This window comes from Ammodytes marinus, assembly GCF_949987685.1.
Source record: "Ammodytes marinus genome assembly, chromosome: 23".
NCBI lineage: Eukaryota > Metazoa > Chordata > Actinopteri > Uranoscopiformes > Ammodytidae > Ammodytes > Ammodytes marinus.
The window spans coordinates 8,208,522-8,214,346 of NC_137227.1; positions in this window are offsets into that span (position 1 = coordinate 8,208,522).

The following is a 5,825-nucleotide window of genomic DNA, read 5'->3' on the forward strand; positions in this document are numbered from 1 at the left end:
TGAAAACGACAGTAGGCCAGCGACACTGCAAACTCAGTCACTTGTCTCAGCTCCTACTAAACCTCCCAACTGAATCAGTCTTAAAACAATAAGTAACACTCAGCTCCTTATAAGCTGCCACCTCTTACCCTACTCATTAACTGGACACAGGTGTGGATTCATTAGCTGGCAAAAGCGATCCACTTGATTAAAGGAACAAAGGCCCACGCATATACGGAATGGATATTTAAACCGCAGACATTTTGACTTGTCATAGTAGGTTAAGCACTGGTTTCCCTGATAACATTAACATCTATTGAATTAAGTGTTCCTGTTAGCTCTGACATTGTGATAGGTCACAAGGCCTTTGCAACTAAAAAGATCTCATGTATTTTATTTTTAGAGGCAAAAAACATCCTATCATTAATAATCAGAATCTGATAGCCTTTGGTGATTATACCTCTGATTATGGACAAGTGAGCACAGCACATGTATGCATGGTCTTCTTGTGCATGTTGAACAAAAGAAAAGTAGACTAAAATCAATTACAGCACCGAAGGTCACAGAGGGAGCACAAACAAAAAAACGCTAATTGTTAAGTAATGCAAAAGTTGCATGGTTGACATGGCACACAATTAGTTTTAATTAACTATGCGGTCTCTCACCTTTGTTGAAATGCATCTCATACTTCAAGCCACCAAATAAAACTACAGTGTCTTTGGCTTGTTGTGGCGGAGGTTTCACACTCTCAGGGGAGAGTCTTACGGAAATGCTTGATTTAAAATCGTGGGTTTTCAAGGTTTTAAATGTGCTTGAAATCTGAACACATTGCTGGATTTTCTCCATATTGACATGACTGAATTATGGATCGTCAATAAAATACTGACTAGTTTAGTTTTTTTTTTCGTTTTTCCAATAACGTCATGCTGACTTGGATATATTATTGACAACTTTGTAATAAATGCTAGTCCACAATATAGGCACACTAACATGTTAAGATGGTTACATAGTGAGCTTGCCATTTTCATAATAGCATACTGACGTTTAGCGTTTAGTTGGACGAGTAGCTGTTGGCAAAGCTGAAGTCTTATTCTTGTTATTTTTTTCATTTTTAGCTGTGTCTACTTTTTAACCAGCAGAAGCAAATCACCTATTCTGCAACTTCACAGTGTACCTGTTTTTTTTATTTCCGTTAGGCTATAACTTGGGATATCTCCTGGGTTTTGTTATGAGAGTAATTTTGTCTGAAGTGTGAACGTCAAGATTGTCCACAGGAAATGTGGAGGAGGACAGACTCGTTATCTTCAAAAAAATGACAAACGCTCAAAACTGGCCCAATCATTTTTTACACATCACAATCAAAGCAGTGAAAGCTGTTCGGCTGTGTAGATTTTTCCACTCAGGAATGAACCTGGTGATTTGCAATGTGCCACAGTTAATCTACTCTGCATAAATACATTGGTAAGCAGCATCTGTTCCTTGTACAGGCTCGAAATGGGACTCAGGAAATCAGAAGATAACATAATTATTTATACACTACTGACAAACCTGAACATGTAAATCAAATTAGAGAAATGGGTTATTTCTTTTAAGACGTGGATGTGAAATCGTCACGTTAGCAATATTCCAAAGAGGCCTGTGATTACACAGGCAATCAGTGATGTTAGCCATAATACCCAATAGGATACAAATGTGTCAAATGCTCTGTGGAAATGAAACCTATAGAGGAAAGTAATGAAGTGTTGCCTGAGTGCAAAGTCACACAGGAGCATTGCACCAGGAACAGGTTGGGATTCAAGGACAAGCTGTTTACTGAATATGGCTCCAGCTGAATATCATACTGTTCACCCCACTGATGTTGTATGCTGTTGGCTGTTTGTTTGTTTTTGTTTTTGAGTGATATTCAGGGTCCCCATTGCATATGACCTGTTGGTATTCGTATGACCTTTCCTCTTACGCCATAATGAGGTTGAAATGTGTGAACTTTGAAAAACGTGTGTGAACTTTCCACTTCAATCTTCTTATTCAAATGAATTGTAGGCTATACCCTGACTTGTCATGCAGCGCCACAGTCTGGTCATAATTACAATTCGTCCCATACCAACAGCCGCAAAACTCGCACCAACCAAAGCGACACCTTTTGTTTAGCTTGATCAAGCTCATGTGAGCACGCTTAACCATGACTGTTGCATGGTTTTACATCAGCATGTTAGCATTGTCACTGTGAGCCGTAGGCATGGCAGCATTTACAGAGCCTATGGCTGTGTATTAACACTGGATTTTTTTTCAGCACGCACACAGTATGGATCATGAGATGTTAACTGATTGACCAAAAGTGATTTTTTAACAAGCTTTCTCCAGAATAGCTGACTCCACCTTAAAAGATGTTGCTTATTCTTAATCTTAAAGAATGACCAAAAAGCACTTTTTTCATTATTTGTATTATTTGTATTTAGAGCTTAATGTGCCCTTTTTGTCAGTTCTGTTTTAGATTTCCTTATGTGATTTGATTTTGCCTTCCATTTGAACTGTTGGATAAAAATACGTTATTGCGACACATTCCCCAATATATCATATTCTGAAGGAAAACGTGGGTCACATATCTTTAGGATTTTGTCAACATTTTCTATAATTGAGTTACTGTGAGCCAGCTCACAATGGAAATCCAGTTGAGCATGGGCATCTCAATTACGGAGTTAATGTAGTGGTACCTACAGAAATAGACATTTTCAACTGTTGTCCCTGACTCCCACACCCTCCATTCCTTTCCAGCTGTTTTGCAGAAACAACCATCCATCACCAGCCATTTTGTGAACTAACTGTGTGTGGGGAGAGGGGAAACGTTTGCCAAGTGAGCAGCAAGTGTCTGTCCTTTGTGTCTGTGTGTGTCTCCCAGGTGACACATCACATCTTGTCACTGTGCACTCGAAGGGTCCAGGGTTTTTTGGGGGGGAACAGGAACACAAGCACACACACATGCACACAAGACAATAAACCAAACAACTTGCTATTACTGGGAGGCTCATCCATGGATGCACACACATGCTCAACCCCTCACCCAAAGGTATTGACTCACTGAGCATGCCGTGATAGATTATACATTTTTACTGTTATAGGAGCTTTTTTTTTTTTTTCACAGGGCCCACAAATTCTAGCAGCACCCAGGTCGCTCATACAGGCCCATGCAGTTAACACACTTTTCACCTGCCACATCACATCATGCAACAAGCTGTGTAAAAAGTGCATCCTTTGGTATAAGACCACGGCACATTAATCCAGTGCAGGTTCACTCGTGATTAACTGACTGGGGATTATGAGAGGGAGCGGAACAATCAAGTAAAGAAAGGTCAAAACACTGTTGGGAATCAGGCTCCGTCCCCCGGTGCTCCACTTGAGCTTTTCCGGAGTGTGCATCTGGTTGTGGTGTGAGCTGGTGGCCCTGTAGGCTGCTTTATATGGGTCGCTGTGAGCTGGAGGAGCCCTAGAAATCAACACAGCAGAACAGTAAGTAATTTTGTGCGTGATTACATAAATAATGTGTTAAATTTGGCATCTTCAGTTATGGTAATGTGTCTTCTCGACTTTAAAATGAGCTTGGAATAAGATAGGTAAGTTATTTTTGGTTTGTTAATTGCGTGGTCTATTTGGTGCCATAGCCGCTTAAATGTGACAAGTCAAATGTAGAAGTAGATGTATGATGTGCAGCTGCTTGCATTTATAGTCACTTATGGTGTTTATTGATATAGGATAAAATGGGATAAATTGAAGCTTATACTAGCCTACTCGCAATCAAGTCCGTGTCTCTCCAGTCTCCACGTTGTTTTTCTTATACATTTTAAACAAGATCGTCTTTCCTTTTGAGAAATATGAGCCATGGATAACCACCTAATGTATCCATTCACCTGATCTGAGTGATCTAAATATAGCTTATTTTCCTCAGTGCGATGCCAGGAATCTTGTATGAAATCATAGAATGTATTTAAAAAGAAACGTTAGCCAGGGACCACATGCATCCACAGGCGTTATACTTAGGCTATGTTTATACACTCATTACTAAAAAGCATGAGTGCATTGGAATTTAAGGTTGAGGAGACAGACACATTCAGTGATTCAGAGAAATGCTTGCTGCTGCCTGCTCAACACTGAGACTTGAAATATATGCTTCAGCATTCCCCCTCCTCATAAGAACAGCACAGTAATCAATTCCATTTAGTACAAATCCAATGCACTTAAACTTCCAGCGCGAATAACCAGAGGCTGCAGAGCAGAGGTATATTTATCAATAAAGCAATTAATTCAAACTCCCCCCTAACCCGCCTCCTCCTCAGCTGCTGTTTCCTCCCCCATTCACAGCAAAGGATAGCCTAGTCAGGTACAGTAAGCTTGCCCTTACTAAAATTCCACATAAGGCCTAGGCTACATAGGATAGGCAGATACATTTTCTGTCAGTCTGCCCAGGGCAACTGTGGCTACTATCGTAGTTTATCACCACCGGTATGACTGTGTGTGAACGAGTGGAACCTGGAACCATGTAAAGCGCTTTGGGTGCCTTGAAAAGTGCTATATAAATCCAATCCATTATTATTATTATTATTATTATTATTATTATTATTATTATTATTATTATTATTATTATTATTATTATTATTATTTATTTTATTTCCCCTTTTGCCGTAATAAGTTAATTTGAGTGTGTTGCTGAGATAATGTGATATTTTTTTAATGTTTTGTTACACCACTGCAGAGTGGAGCAAACACCTAGTTGTTTAACAAAATTAACATATTTGTGTTTAGGGCTACCATACATTTATGAAAGGTAAGCTAGGGGAGAACGGGGTAATTTGTCACACGGGTAGGTTGTCACAATCGCTATATCTCGGAACCAGAAGGCGCTGTCTGTTAAATTTTGGTATGTAAATAATATCCACAACTGGGATCAGAGGTCACCAAGATAGTCTTCCTTGGAGTTAGACTGGTGCATTTGAGGTGAGAGGACTGTTAGTGTTTTTCATGTCAAATTGAAAATATTTAGCTCCTCAGTATTTTTCTTCTAGGCTTTTACACAATGGGTTTATAACAAAACACTTGTTACCCTAAAAAAGTGTGAATGGTAAGCTATAGTTTAGATTGTTTTTAGCAAGCTAATTAGTTGTCAGATGGTTGTTGGCCTTGATGCTAGCAATAAATTCCAGTTGGGGTTGGTCGTCACATTTTTTGGGGGGTTGGTTGTCACATGTTATACAAAGGCTGCAGCCAGGAGAGGAACCCAATAACAAAAGAAAATGTCAAGCTGTGTATCCTCACTGACACCCCAGAGAAGGAGAGAATTGAGCAGGAAAGGCAGCTAGCATGCAAAAGAGAAAAAGGGCAACAAAATCAAAAACCCAGTGCATCCCAAACTAGACCAGTTGCCAAGGCTACTGCACCCCAGTGCACTCCACCCCAGCTGGGGAAGAAGAAACAGAAGAGAAAGAGACAGGAGGAGGAACCTTCATCAGATGAAGAGGATAGTTTGTGTTTGGTTTGTATGGAAACGTTCTCCAGCACCCGTTCAGGGGAGGTAAGGGAAAAGTGTTGTATGTGCAACCAGTGGGCACACAATCTCTGCTTAGTTAGAGTGAGCAGACCCTACATTTGCCATCACTGTAACTCAGATAGTGAATGTGTGTATCCTAGTTGAGTAGGCTATTATTGTTAGACCTATTTGTTTTGTTCTTTATGTTGTTACATACAGTAGGTTGGTCTTAATATGGATTTCCTTTTTGTTAATTCCTTGCTCATTTTGTGTTAAGATGCATAAAGTTATGTAGGCCTAGTTTTCAACTTGACAATGAAATTCAACTTTC